The sequence below is a fragment of the Acomys minous genome, assembly GCF_964271855.1.
Source record: "Acomys minous genome assembly, chromosome: 1".
In the NCBI taxonomy this organism is placed as follows: Eukaryota; Metazoa; Chordata; class Mammalia; order Rodentia; family Muridae; genus Acomys; species Acomys minous.
In genome coordinates, this window is record NC_140483.1 from 99,923,091 (window position 1) to 99,938,090 (window position 15,000).

The 15,000-nt window shown below is 35.6% G+C and overlaps 1 long non-coding RNA gene across 1 annotated transcript in view; it reads right to left on the reverse strand.

Moving 5' to 3' along the window:
* The window catches only part of LOC311600609, an 82,903-nt gene that overhangs the window by 12,098 nt on the left and 55,805 nt on the right, over window positions 1–15,000 (reverse strand). Inside the window, exons 2-3 of the long non-coding RNA XR_014780288.1 lie at window positions 14,958–15,000; window positions 1,726–1,815 (exon numbers count right to left, since the gene is read on the reverse strand). The exon at window positions 14,958–15,000 is cut by the window's right edge and continues 48 nt beyond it. This is a non-coding gene — a long non-coding RNA (uncharacterized lncRNA). The remainder of the gene's footprint in view (window positions 1–1,725; window positions 1,816–14,957) is intronic.

Here is a 15,000-nt window from a genome sequence, read left to right on the forward strand (position 1 = left end):
GATCCCCCTTAACTGAAGTTACAGGTCATTGTGTAACACTGGATGTAGGTACTAGCAATCAAACTCAGTTCTTCTTATTATCACTGCTGCTGTTGTTTATGTTACTGATAAAAAAGAGACACAACCAATGCCTCTACGACCGTAATAAAATGTTTTGTCAAATTTTGTTTAACAATATCAAATATCAAATAACAAATATGTATGTTTGTTGTGTCCTAAAGAGAAGATATTTTCATTATATAACCAGGTATATGATGTTGAATGTATATTTCTTTCTGAGTAGTAGTGCTTGTCCAAGACCATGCATGTTAGGTTCCATTTATATCAAAGAGGCTTAAGAATACTCATCACTGTAATGAATGTGTGTGTGTGTGTATGTGTGTGTGTGTGTGTATGTGTGTGTGTTTGTGTGTGTTTAAAATACCAATCCCAGTTTCATACATATACATTCAATGTCAAGTCTTCAAATTATCAACTGAATTCAGAACATGTTACAAGGAAATTGACAGAAGGTGGGTTTGTTTGGAAATGAAATGACGTAAAATGCTGACTGCTGTGAAATAAGAATTAGCATACTGTGTGCTGTGGACTTTAGTTCCATTTTCTCATAGTATATGCCTCATTAAAACTTTACTCATATTCTTAATTTACTAGCATTTACTCATCCCAGGCATTTATTGACTTTAAAAATAAGAGAGCCACAAACTTTTGATTATTATCTTGCTGCCATAGAAAGCATGGATAACACAATCTCAATTTAAAATTAACTCATGTTTTGAGTTGCATGCCTCCTCTTAACCACCGGTAGTATTTCATAAGTTTCAAGTATATTTTTAAAATGTACTTTCAAATAATTTTCCATGCTTCCATTCAGCAGGTAACCCAAACCTTCATAATCCCCGAATGCTGCACTTCAAAGCCATGCTCAGGAAAAAATATTGAAAAGTACTGCCCCTCTCTCCAATTGATTTAAAACATCACTAGCTTATTTTCAGCCCACATATGGAGTTACTTTTACAAAGAAATCTTGGAATATCGCCAGGCTATATCCTGGAAAGACCTTTCTCAAGAGAGAGGTAAAATTCCTTATCTGAATTGCAGGACACACATGCTCCTTCCAACTTCAGACACATCTCTGTTCCTTTATGATTAGTTATAGTTTCTTGACTGAAAATATGAGAGTCTGAAAAGTGTAGCAAGATTACAAAGACATTGAACTATTACAATGTTTGGTGGAGAAATTGACAATTAGTGTTCAAGATTATATTTTAGAATGAAGTACGGAGTATCTTTTGACTCTGAAATTTTCTTTAAAATATCAATTCTTATGATTTGATATGTTCAAATAATATAATGTGAAGACATTTTGTCTATAATCTCTCTGGATGTTTAAATTGCTTGATATTTTTTTATAAAAAGTATGATCACATTGACATTATCTGGGAACTACACAGTTATTTTCTCACTGCTATTAGTAAATGTTTTATTGTAATGCATGGTTAAAAACCCCTATTATTTAACTCATTTAACATGTGCTTAACATAAAAAATAAAAACAAATAAAAATTTAAAATGTGCTTGATAATGTTACAAATTAGGAGAATAAAATTATTCTTAACGTATTAGTATGGTAATAGCTCATAGAAAAAACCTCGAGGTAATAATTATTTTCTGAAATTCTATTTGAATCAGTGTCTTATGTACCCAAGACTGACCACAAACTCACCATGTTGTTGAGGACCTAAAAATAATTCCAGCTTCTGATCTTTCTGCCCGCAAATCCTGAGTTCTGGGTCACCGGTGTATCCTGGCATACCTGGTTAGTGTGGAGAATTAAACCATGGCTTGGAGAATGATGTTCAGTTAAGAACCAAATGAGTATGCGTAGCCTTGTCTGGGATTTTTTAATAGTAAAAATAAATTTTCTTTATATTTCAAGATACTTTCCATCAGTGTCAAAATGAATATACCTTAATATAAGCAACGTTAAATAGGCACACCAAATTTGGACAGATATAAAAATAATAACCAAGGCTACACAGAGAAACCCAGTCTCAAAAAACCAAAATAAAAGCAGTAATAACATATAAAGCAGGTTAATAAATTTTAGACAGCACTATGGATAACAATGGAGCATTTACAAAATATATTTATTTGAAATAGAATTGTATGATGTTCCTGGCTTCCATTTCTTCCTCCAGCGCCTCCCAGGTATCATCCATCCTTCCTCCCAGGTACCATCCATCCTTCTAACATCTTCCTTGTCCTCCCCACTCTCAGGCTAACAGCCTATGCTGCTTTATATCCTGCTGAACTTATATTTGTTGTTTGTGTGTGTATCTACTTTGAGGGCTAACATTCTGTATTGGACAACCAAGAAAGGGCTCATCCACAGAAAGGCAAATTCCCTTTATCACAACAGTCAATAATTGCTTGTGGTTCATTGTCTATGATTGGGACACAACACATTTTCTACCATACACACTAATAATGCTGTTCTTCCGGCCTTGCATGGACAGCCATTCCTGGTGGAGAGTGTGGCACCTCAGACACTCTGCTTCTCAAAAGCATAGGCAACACTTTAATGTATGTCAGGAATGGAAATTTGATTGCTTCAGGTTGTTATCAGTGGGTTTATTTGTTTGTTGAAATAGATTGTCACACCGTAATATTCCCCAGGATGACCTAGAATTCACTATATAGCGGCAGCTGGACACAAACCCATTACAATCCTCTTCTCTGAGACTTCTGAATTCTGAAACCATAGGTGTGAAAAATTATATTGATATAACCTAATTTATTTAAGAAGGAGCAACTGTACACTTTTCATTGCTGAATAATCGTGAAGTCTGCCCTATTGCTATTTTTAATTAGTTGGAAAGAAGTACGTAGTAGTTGGAAAGCTGGTATTACATCACAGGTGGGCATTCTGTATTGTGGGACATTTTAACAACTTTGATTTTTATTCACCAAGAATTCTGGGACATTCTGTGGATCTGCATAATTTGATAAAATCAGTAATCATGAACTAAGGATGAATTATTTCAAATGAAACCAAACCGTAAGCTCGCGTTAGAAGAATAACGGGAGAGCTGGCTGGGCTTACCTCTGGAAAATGAATTAGAGTGCCGTGAGATGCAATATATCAGTGATAAGTCTAGCCTGCTTCGGAGCCGCGGAGATTGCAAAAATGAGTCGGAATCACTTGAGCATCACAAATCCTGGGCCATATTTTTTATTCCCAGCCCTGCCCTTTGTGCTGCTTCCAAGTCCGAAGCTGCAGTTGATTTCAAAGGCAGTGGATGAGAGATAAAGAGGAATAAGGATTGTTCTACCTCAGCGATTCATGATCCCTCAAAGGCCACTGATTTTCAAAGAAGATGGAGCCCTTGGCATCTTAGCAAAATAGATTCCCCACTCATTTTTTACCTTATTCCCATGAGGTTGCACAAGCGTTTATCCAGTTTACCACGAAAAGCGAGTTTCCATGTCCAGAAAATCGCAAGCTCTTCCCTTTTCCACTCCAAGGGGCCCTAAAGCTCAAATTAAATGTAACTGTCTGAAGTTATTTTCAGGGTTGTTAACATTTCAACAAGGAAAATAAATGCAACAATGCCATATGAAAAAATTTATGACGCTATATTTAATGAAATTTTACAATGTACATTTAAACTACGTTTGAAATTATTTATTTAAAAACATACAAATTTTTCTTTTTTCTTTGGTTTTACGAGAAAGAAACATACAAGTTTTTCAACCTTAAATTCTTGTGTTGAAAATGTTATAGGCAACACATAAGTTATCGAATAAACTAAATAAATATGTTACGATTTTTAAAAATTACATTTTTGAAGTAATATTTCCTGATTAATATTATATATAAATATTACACAGGAATGCCTGTTTTTCCTTTGAAAATAAACTATTTTCTAAGAACATTATGTATTTGCCTATATTCCCTTATGAATCATGTAATTATAGAATTTTATTAGTGATCTTTACGTCCACAATATTTTTTAATTGGCTATGCTGACACTGAGTGTGGCTCAGTTATTTGTGTGCTTACATAACATTTTAAAAAGTATTCCTTTAATATTGATGACAAAACTATTGAGTAAAATCTATTAAGAAGATTGTGTATTAAATTAAAAATATAAATATTCACTGAAAATATATCTTTTTAAAGAAGTTTATATATAGTAAATAATGACTTTTTAAAGAACAATTGGTTGTCTAAGATTACAGATAAAACACAATAGGAACTTCAACACAATTCTGCCTGAAATAGAAACTCTACATGAATATATCTTAGTGAACTGTTCTCTAATGGAGAATTATCAGATATGATTGGTAGATGGAGAGCATTTGCTCATTTAATTTACACTTCTTTAATTTGTAGGCTATATCCTCATCTGGATCTGCTTGCCTCCTTTTACGTATGAGCCTTGTCTTGAATTCTAACACTGATAAGGGAGTATTAATACTGTCTAAACCTTCCAACAGAGCTGGCGAGCTTTCTTTTGTCAAGGGCTGAAAGGTAAATATATTTTTGGGCTTTCAGACCATTCAGTCTATCGTGTTTTTAAAAATTGAGATAGAGTTTGTCTGTGTAACTCTGGCTGTCCTAGAACTCACTTTGTAGACCAGGCACACCTCAAAGTCACTGAGATCCATCTGCCTCTGCCTGGTGAGTGTTGGCATTAATGCATACACTAGCACTGCCTATCTATAGAATGTAATTTAATGTTTTCTTTTATCAAGAAATCTGACACAGAAACTTTGTACATTGTGTGTGTGGTTGCATATCAATAAAGCTTAATGAATACAGAAATTTTAATATTGTATATACAAATGGTAATAAATATAGCTAAATATCATTCTGTTCAATCATTTAAGAATGTTAAAAGGCTTCTTACTCAAATGCAGTGTCAAAGTGGGGAAAGAAAGAGCTTGCAAACTTGAATCTTCTACAGAGATGCCTTGAAAACACAGAAGCCAGAAGAAACTTATTGCTGAGGAGATTTGGCTTTGTGTCTCTAAATTTAAGTGCATTCTAACCAAGAGCATACTCTGTGTTCTATAATTTTAACATAATGGTAGTGTGTCAGTTATATTCTTAACTTCTGTGGTGGTTTCTGTCATTGGTGCCCATAGTTTCTTATGTTTTAAGGCTTGGTCTGCAGGTGGTGGAACTGGACAGTGTCACTGGACCAATATATACTGCCATTGGCAAAAAACTAAAACCCAAGCATGAAAATTTATGTTGTTTAGGGATGTGCCTTATTTGTTTGTTTCCTAATGTGTGGATGCTGAAATGCAGGCAAGCAAGGACAATACAAACAGATTGAAAGGCATGGTCTTGTTGGAGGGAATGTGGGCCCACACCAGTCCACTTGACTCTTGTTTACTCTTATTTATGGTTATTATCTCAACATAAAAATCTCTTAGGTGCTGCTCCATCACTTTTCCCACCTCTTCCCATGCTTCCAAAAATGGAAGTCATGGACTCACATCCTCTGAAACTGTAAGAAAGTGTCCAATGACTGCTTTCTTGTATAAAGTGCCTTGAAAATGATGTCTCATCACAGCACTAGAAAAGTAACTAAGCCACTTTCATTTTAGTAAGAGATTTTTTGATTTCTGTTAAATATTTTATCTAAATGAAGTTAACTGGTTTTTAATTTCTCTTTTTATTGTTAGTCCTCAGAGAAGTAAAATTTAAAATGCCAAGGTGGTTAGTTGCTATCAATTTGGCTGAATTTGGAAACACCTAGAAAACACAAGGCTTGACTTGTCTGAAAGGGTATTTTCACAAAGGTTTAAGGTTTAACTGAGGAGGAATGACTCACTGTTAAAATGTTTGGTTCTATCATGTGGTCTAAGGTCTGGGACCATCTAAAAGGAGAAATGAGCAGAGCACCAGAATTAGTCTATCTCTAGTTCCCAACAAAAGGAACCCTGTGACCTATCCCCTCCTAATCCTAGGGCCCTGGCTTAATTATCATAAAGGATTGTACCTGCAAATTGTGAGGCAAAATATTTTTATGTTTTATAATACACACACACACATATACCCTTTAAAATGATAGTATTTGTAAGACAACTGGTTCTTCTATTAATTGTACCAGTTCAATGTTGAGTTATAAGTTTGTCAAAGAAATAGTCATCTAAAAACAAAACATCTTCATGGTAAAAATTTATAATCTCCTCAACATGACAGCATTTATGGCAACTAGAAAGTCATTCCTTACATGTAAAGTTGAAATCATGAGCCACTCTGCACCCTTTCTCCTGGAAAGCCCACTATCATACTCAATCTCAGGAACTTTAATCAATTATCTAAGTAGGTAGTACCATTCTGAGGATGAAAGAAATTTCTGAGATGATTATGCTTCCCTAAGTACAAAATTCTCTTTGGATGGTTACAAGGTGTCCAAGTGTCTATATGAGTTTCTCATTGCTAGAGTCTAGGCAGAGAAACTGTGTCTCCAGTTGCTGGAACAGCATGGGTGGAATGTCCTGAACGGTCTTCTAGGTCTACACGTTAACACAAAATTTTACTTATGCCACTTCCAAAATAATGTTACCAAAAAGAGTAGTCAAGTGTGTGTTGTGGTTGGTCATCCGCTGTCGTAAACATACTGTCTTCTTAAATCTTTCTTTATACCTATGATTTTTAAATATTCCTTCATTTCTCTCATAGAATTTTTCTCATGTATACCAGCTCAGTTGTTTGGTCCTGGTCAGCCTTATTTTAAGCCTTTTTATTTTTCATCACATAATGTTCAGGGGGAAGTTTGTCAAAATGTGCTTCCTGTGGAAGACACTCAAGGACAAAGAATTATAAAAAAGAGAAGAAGGAACCTAGTTTCCCAGACCTAGTTTCTCAGAGTACTGAAACCACTTCAATGACATACGTTTTTTTTTTCTTTTTTTTTCATATGTAAGTAGGTTTTCCTTTGATGAAAGAGCTCCACTGTGTTAAAACTTGGACAAGCATTAAAGTTTGGCTTCAAAGTACTTGTTAACCTAATTTGCACCATTTTACACCTCCTGCCATGAAGTTGAAATGGGGTAGCATGGCAGAAGAAGCTGCCAAGAAGACAAAAAGATATCAGGTTTGAAATGTCACATTTACAAAAGGTGTATTCATAGGTTTTGTGGTTTCTGGACAATTAGTTATGGGAAGAGAGTTAGATAACAAGGGAGGTAAACAGAGAAGGGAAAGACGGGGAGAGGAGGGGGAGGGCGGTTACTAGAAATATATTATAAATACGGCTGTCTCATCTGCAATATTGGGTGCATGGCAGAAAGCTGAATTCTTGACCATGATGTGTATGTTACTGAGCATTTTACAGAAAACAAATATAAGTTCTGAGAAACATTAAGAGTGCTATAAGAGGATATTTTTGAGAAGAGTTGAGTCATGCAATTGTGGAGTCTGTTTGGTCTTGAATTGTGCTAGCTATAGACGGAGAGCCAAGATATCAGGGGTAGGGATTCAGTTTCTCCCGTTTGAGCACTAATGTCTGAGAACCAGCATTTCCTATAGGTGATGGGAGTAGATGGGTAACCAATCTATAAAGATTTTGTGTGACATTATTTGTGGCGGCATTAAAAGAGCTATCTTCACTTTAATGACAGACCAAAGAAATTGTCGCACCAAATCTTATTTTAATAAACGAATGTTTTTTATTAGGATTTCTTAAAGGAAAACCGGTGATGGCTCACTTACAAGGTTGTGGGAGAGTCTGGCAGCTGAGTCACTTCTAAGGACTGCAGTACACGTGATAAGTTATGTCAGCTGCATTCCCCAGTGTGCATCGAGAAACAGATGCACTGCTCAGTATTCCTAGCAATTGCTAACTGCATATAGAACATCAGGGCAGGGCCTCATTGTATGACTTATTCTTTCTCCCTAGGAGGGATAATAAAAATCATTCTTCCGCTGTCACATTTTTTTCTCTAAGTCTTCAATGAATTGGCGAATGCTCATTCACAGTGATAATGATGGATCTTCTTTCCTACACCACATGATAATCTATAATGTAAAAATCTTCATAGGTACAACTATAGAAAATATGTTCTACCAGTGTTCTTGGCATCTATTATCCTAACCAAATTCACAGTTGAAAGTAACCAACACACCTGGTAACAAAGTTCCAGCGGCCTGTAGGAGGTCACTGATACATACTCATTAAAATAAAATACACGGTATGAACAGTACTGCCTCATCTTCAAAAATATGTAGAAGAGCACATACTGGTAGCTAGTACTCTATGCTATGCTTTACCTCAGTTAAAGAAGAACTGCAGAATAAACCAAGAGTGAATATAACAGAATACAAGTCTTTAAAAAACATATACCTTTATTTTATTACACATGCATAAAACAAACTACATACACCAGGGAGAACCATGAATCAATCACGAGTTATTTAAATGTTACTTCATAGTGACTTGGCTATTTTAATTTGTCAGAGTTGAAATAAACATCTTTCCCATCCTGTTGGGTCTAAATTTCTGAATGAAATTCAATATCTATCATATTTCACTTCTATTAGCATAAATCCTTTATCTTGATCTAAAAAGATCTTGTCCCTTAACAAACTACACTTGATTGTAAAACTAAACTATCTGATCTCCATTGATATGTGTTGCCATGGTTTAGAAAATTGGCTTTATGTACAGAGAATAAGACACTGGTTCTGGTGCCTCCTATTTGACCACTTCCTCTTGGTGTGGAGGTCAGGTGACACTCAGAAGAGGAGTAAGCAGGCTACCAGGATGAGACCTGATAGGCTGTGACCACATGGTGGAATGGAGGTCCCCTTCTGTCACAGACCTAGGGGAGGAGAATAAGATGAAAGAGGAAGGGAGGGAGGAAGAGGAGGATACAAGTGAGGGGATAACAATTAAGATGTAATCTGAATGAATTACTTAAATAAAAAAGACACTGGTTAATATATTGAGCAAGGCAGATTATAAGCATAGAAATGATCTCTTTCAAACAAGAATTTTTGATAATTTGGGGAATATTTAGTAAGAGTTCACAGCAAGTTCAAAGGAAATTTTGCATCACAAACTGTAATCCATTCATTTAATATGTTAATTATTCAAAGTTTATACCATAAACATCATGCCTAAACAGTCATAGAGAGCAGGAAAGAGTGAGGGTCTTTTGGAGGCCAAATTATACAAAATTTCTATTCTTTCTACTTGTGCTGTTCAAAAAATAGTTTTTAATGATTACATGAAAAGAACTGTCAGTGGATTTTAGTGTTTGTGCCAAATAACATCTGTATCTTCTCTGATAGATGAAACCTCAGCTTCCCAGACTGGTTCATTCTCTGAGACATCAACATTCACTTAGCAGTCAGAGACTGTCTCAGCATCAATACTGACAATAACATACTGAAAGAGTAATAATACATGGTCCCTTTCTTCAGGGATGCAAAATCATATAGGAAAATAGTCTGCTAAATACAAAATAGACACTCATGAAAAAAAATAACACATTAAAAAACTTCCTTATTTTTCCTTTGTCCAGTGAGAGAGAAGTGGCCAAATGTTTCTACAAACATACGTTGCTGTTTGTAACTTTGTCAGACCTGAATCTTTGCGTTCAGGAGGCTGAGATAGCCTGGCCTACAAAGAAAGTTACAAATCATTGGGCTATAGAATGGCAACCATTTAAAAGAAAGCTCAAGAGAAAAGTAAGTTGCACACTGTTCTGAACTTCATTAAATTGTAGTTATCAAGATTGTATCATTTCTTCTTATCTAATATGAATAAATGAACTCTCTCTCCAGGTTAGCTCAGTTTTCCGGCTATGTTTGAAGTAACACAAAACAAGCTAAGACAGGTTGGAGGGCTAAGCAGATGTTGAGAAGTTAAGAGAACTTGATGGTGTGACAGAGGATCCATGTTTGTTTCCCAGCAGCCATATTGTGACACAGGACAACCATCTAAATTGGCAAAACCAGGAGACTGAACGGCACAAATATATACCTTCTTGACACAAATATACACAGAGAGTCAAAACACTCACATGCATAAATGAAATTAACAAATCTAAAAATGATTAAAATGAAAAGGTAAGCTGGGGGTTCCTTTTTCACATCCATGTGCAATATGCACTTAGTTATCTAAGAATCTCTCCCACGTCTAAAGCCCTAAAGACCACTTCCTTGTCCTAGCTGAAAATGGAGATTGGAACTCATGGGCTCCTGGACAGCAGTCAGCATCCAAAGTATAACATAAATCTACTGTCCAGAATGGGCAGCTAAAATGTTGCTGATCAATATTCAGATTAAATCCTAGACTCTCATCCTAGACATGTCCTATTTAAGAGTTCTGATGTCACACCAACTGCTATTTCTTTAATAGCCAGTAAAAAAAAAAATCAAAATTAAACAGTGGAGTAGTATAATTAACACTTTCGAAACATGGGCGTATCTTGATTATCTATTTCCCTAAAATATTGAACAAATATTTACTGGACACCAATTGCCTGCCAGGCACAATTTTTCTGAGCTACTAAACAGTAAAGAGAGAAAGATGCCATTACCTTTCCCAGAGGACCTACTATTCTCAGGAAGAATTGATAATTATTTTTAAATGAAAGCATAAAACCCACAGGAAAAAGCATAAATTATATATTTGATGATCAATTAAAAAGTTTTATACTTTGTGAGTTCTCTCACTAAGTCCAAACGATATAATGACTTTCAAGTATTAATTAACTGCTTTGAAGGACATAAAAATAACACAGAAACATGAATTTTCACTTGTATGTGCACAAGTTCCTGCAAAGGAACGTTTTAACAATGACATGAAGAACTTGAGAAGTCAGCTCTTTGCTGGCTCAGTGAAACAAGTTGAAACACTGAAGTGCTAGCGGGCATTCCTGTAATACAATTTCTTTGACTTCTCTTTGAGCAAAGGAAATCTTTCTTTTTTTCTAGGCACTTCATGTAGCGCGTTAATTCAGCATTAATTATAGAACATGTCAAACTGTATTTCAGTCAAAGCTCGCTGAAAGTCTCCTGAGCTTTCTTAATGACAGTAATTATAGGTCATAAAAAGAGTCGTCTAAAATTAACATTTCTCTCATGTCTTGATAGGAAAATGTAAATGGCTACACAGTACAGATGTTTTGATTAGTAAATTTACACTTCCTTTTTAGCTTCAATGCCTGTCAAACTTCACAGTGTTAAACTCAAGGTGCTGTTTCTTTCCCTTCCAGGAGTACATAAAGGCATGTTGAAGGTGCTAGCGTTCTTAGCAGGCTTCGCTTTGCTGTGTATGGGGAAACCAAGGCCTAGATCTAGAGTTTCCTCTGCTGTAAGCACCAACATTCTCTCGAAGTTTGAGCAGCCCAGGTTTTCAGCTTGAGAACCTTGCACAGGAAAGTTGAAATAGTAAGCACTGTTGTTGGCTGATGAGGATGACTTATTAGGAAGTAGAAATACACTGTGCCTGTTTCCGAGCCTGTCTAAGTCTCCTGGCAAGCCATGTGCTATCATATACTATCAGAAAGAAAACACATAAAATCTTCTGTATTCTGAGCTGTCAAAATTTACTTACCAGAAAATGAGAGTGGAAACATTCTGCTTTAAACAATGTTAATATCATCAAACATCCAGGGAAATATAACAAATTAAAAGAGAATCACTTCAAAGAATAAAAGGCCTACACCTTAAGTAATAATAAATCTAATACTTGACATTCATCTCCCTAGAAAATAAAATTAGATAAACTTTTGCAAGGGCATTCAGAACAGCCAATCCAGTTTATTAATAATTTCCTGTTTTCATATTGGAAGCTCATATTGTCTGGCCTTAGCCACAGTAGACCTCCACAGATATTTAATAAAGCTCACGTCCGTAATCCTCTCTGATTACCTATAACCTTCCAGCTCTAACACACACTGTGCTGCAGCTCCACAGAAGGACAGCACACTGTCACCTGCTATGATGTTTGACAGCTTATTCTGTTACATCAAGCCTGCACAAAATTACTTTTTCCAAATTCATCCCTAGTTAATAATGAAAAGCAATAATGGTATTCAGCATGCGTAATATTCCAAGAAGGCAAAATGAGGCAATGGAGGAAAAAAGATTAAAGAAAGACTATTATGGAAGGAAGATCAAAAAAAAAAAAAATGGAATCTTGTAACACACAACAGTGCTTCAATTATAATGCCATGCCAAGACTTCTTCACATTACCCTACAAAACCAGCGCTGCAGAGCCAACCTGGGCGAGGTTTCCCATTGTGTTTACTCTAGCTAGGTTCATTGAGGGTAACCTTTGAAAACTCTCTTTTAAAATTATTCTTGGACATTCTCTTAGGATATGGAAAAAAAAACCACAAAACTTTAATGGAAACATCTAGTTAATAGAAACATATTTGTTTTGTCTCACATTATGGTTTGCAGCAGTAATAAGCCATTTTCTTAGAAGAGATATATCAGACTAAACTTAACCTAAATTCACAAATGCACCAAATCAAATTTAATTGAGTCTTTAAGAGAGGAAACACGAATATAAAAATCTCAATCCTGAGCTGAAAAATAGATGCTGGTACAACATAAGCAGGGCTAAGTATATTACATTTGTCTTCATTAAAAACAAGGGAATGACCTTGGCAGAAGATTGAACTTGACTGTATGATACTGAAATCTCTCTCTCTCTCTCTCTCTCTCTCTCTCTCTCTCTCTCTCTCTCTCTCTCTCTCTCTCTCTGTGTGTGTGTGTGTGTGTGTGTATGTTTGTGTCTCTCTCTATATATAACCTATCTATCGTCTATTTTCTATCATCTGTTTATGTATCTGTCTGTTTGTCTATCTATCTATCTCTTTCCATCCATCCATCTGTCTGTCTGTCTCTCCCTTCCTTCCTCCTTTCCCTCCCTCCCTCCCTTTCCTTTCATCTTCTTTTCTTTTTATCTCCCAGTGATCCTTCTCTCTTCATATTTCTCTTGTCCTATCTTTGTATTTCTTCTTTCCTCCTCTCTTTTCATTTATTTTAGTACTGCAAATTTTCCCAGAAAGTCTTCATTTATTTTGTATTTTCTAGAAGATAAAAAATAACAATGGAACACTTTTGTCTTTTTAATGGATGCTGACAAAAATCTTATTACCAAAGCAGATGATTCTATCAGTTCCTTAGTACAAATATGTGCATGTCTCATATATGTACACACATTAAAGGTGTTTCACAGAGGTATGGTTTGCATCACATATTGGCTATAACAAGAATATGTGACTGAAACTGAAATTGTAGTGCTGACTAGATTCTCCTAACCTGCTTTCTGCCTTGTGATCTCTTACTCTCTTGTATGATGAACTTCTACATAGGTCTTTGAGATAAAAATGGAAGTAAGACAACTGATACTTCTTTTGTGATGTTCATACCTCATGAAGAATGTCCTGTCTATTGGCTAGATCTGGGTAGATGTTTGAAGTTTACTGAACGTATTTTCCTTGGCTGGTTCCATAGTTTAAGCAGGAACCCTGGGCCCAAATCTGCCTATCATAATGTTCTTCTGGTAGGTTTCTAGGACCCTCTGGATCCTTCTACTTTGCCATTCTCCCATGCTTCTCTCATCTAGAGTCCCAATAGAATGTCCTCCCCTCTGTCCCAGTTTCCTGGTAAGTGAAGACTTTCATGGGACATGCCCCTTGGGCTAGTGTGCAGATATAAGTGAGTATATACCGTTTGACTCTTTCTGCTTCTGGGTTAACTCACTGATTATGATCATTTCTAGTTCAATCCATTTGTCCACAAATTTTGGGAATTCCTTGTTTTTAATAGTTGAATAGTATTCCATAGTGTAAACGTACCACAGTTTCTTAATCCATTCTTCTACTGAGGGACACTTAGGGTGTTTCCATGCTCTCGATGAACTTGCAAACCAAATTTTAAAAGGAGAGAAAATTTGAATAGAATTTAAACTCAAATGGGGTGGAATTGTAAAGCTCAATAACTCAATTAAATAACACAAGGAAAAACCTTAGTATCAGAATATGTCAAAAAGAAAATGGAATATTAGGACTTAAAGTAGACGAGCAAGACCAAATACACATGGTATGAACAATTTTAAAAGCATGGTAAAGCCTTCATCCTCTCCTTCTGTGGCCCCGCAAGGCCACTTCAGCAAGGAAAAGTGATTAAATCATGGGGCACCAGAGTTCAGATCAGAGGTAGTCTAGGCTCCTCTTAGTAGGGAATCCACAGATGGTAGGGGAAGAGCCACCTCCATCAGAGGACTTAGGGAGGAGAAGAGGGAGGAAAAAAGGGGGAGTATAGGTACTGGAAGACACGAGCAAAGGGGTTATAATCAGAATATAATGTGAGTAAATTAAAATTTTTTAAATTAAAAAGAAAAATAAAACATAGGAAAGTTTTTACAGAATATGCTGATTTAGCAAACTGGTAGTTGTATGGACTCCTATATTATACTCTCAAGAAAAGAAATAATAATGATAAAAATAAGCATGGGAAGGAAATATACAGGAAATATGAGACATGCAAAAAGACAAAAACACAAAACAAAGTGTTTGTACAATGGGTATAGATGATGGAGAGGAATCTCAAATCAACAGACACCAGATCGTTAACATCATATGAATAGAACTATCCCAAACTAAGAAATAAAATACCTATAGAGATACAAAAAATGCAGAACATCAAATACCAGAACAGAAAGAAAATCCCAAGACATTTTATAGTTAAAACACTAAATTACAGAATGAAGAAAGAATATTGAAACCCACAAGAAAAAATACAAAAAATCACACAAAAAGTAAAGATGGGGAATGACAGCTCATTTCTCAATGAAAACTTTGAAAAACAGAAGAGACCGAATCTTTGCAATATGTTTTAAAGTGCGATGACTGCCAAACTAGACTATTATACCCAACAAAATTATACACCATAGTTGAAATTGACTTACCATGATCCAAACAGGCTGAAAGAATTTCAGCAGGTCAATCATT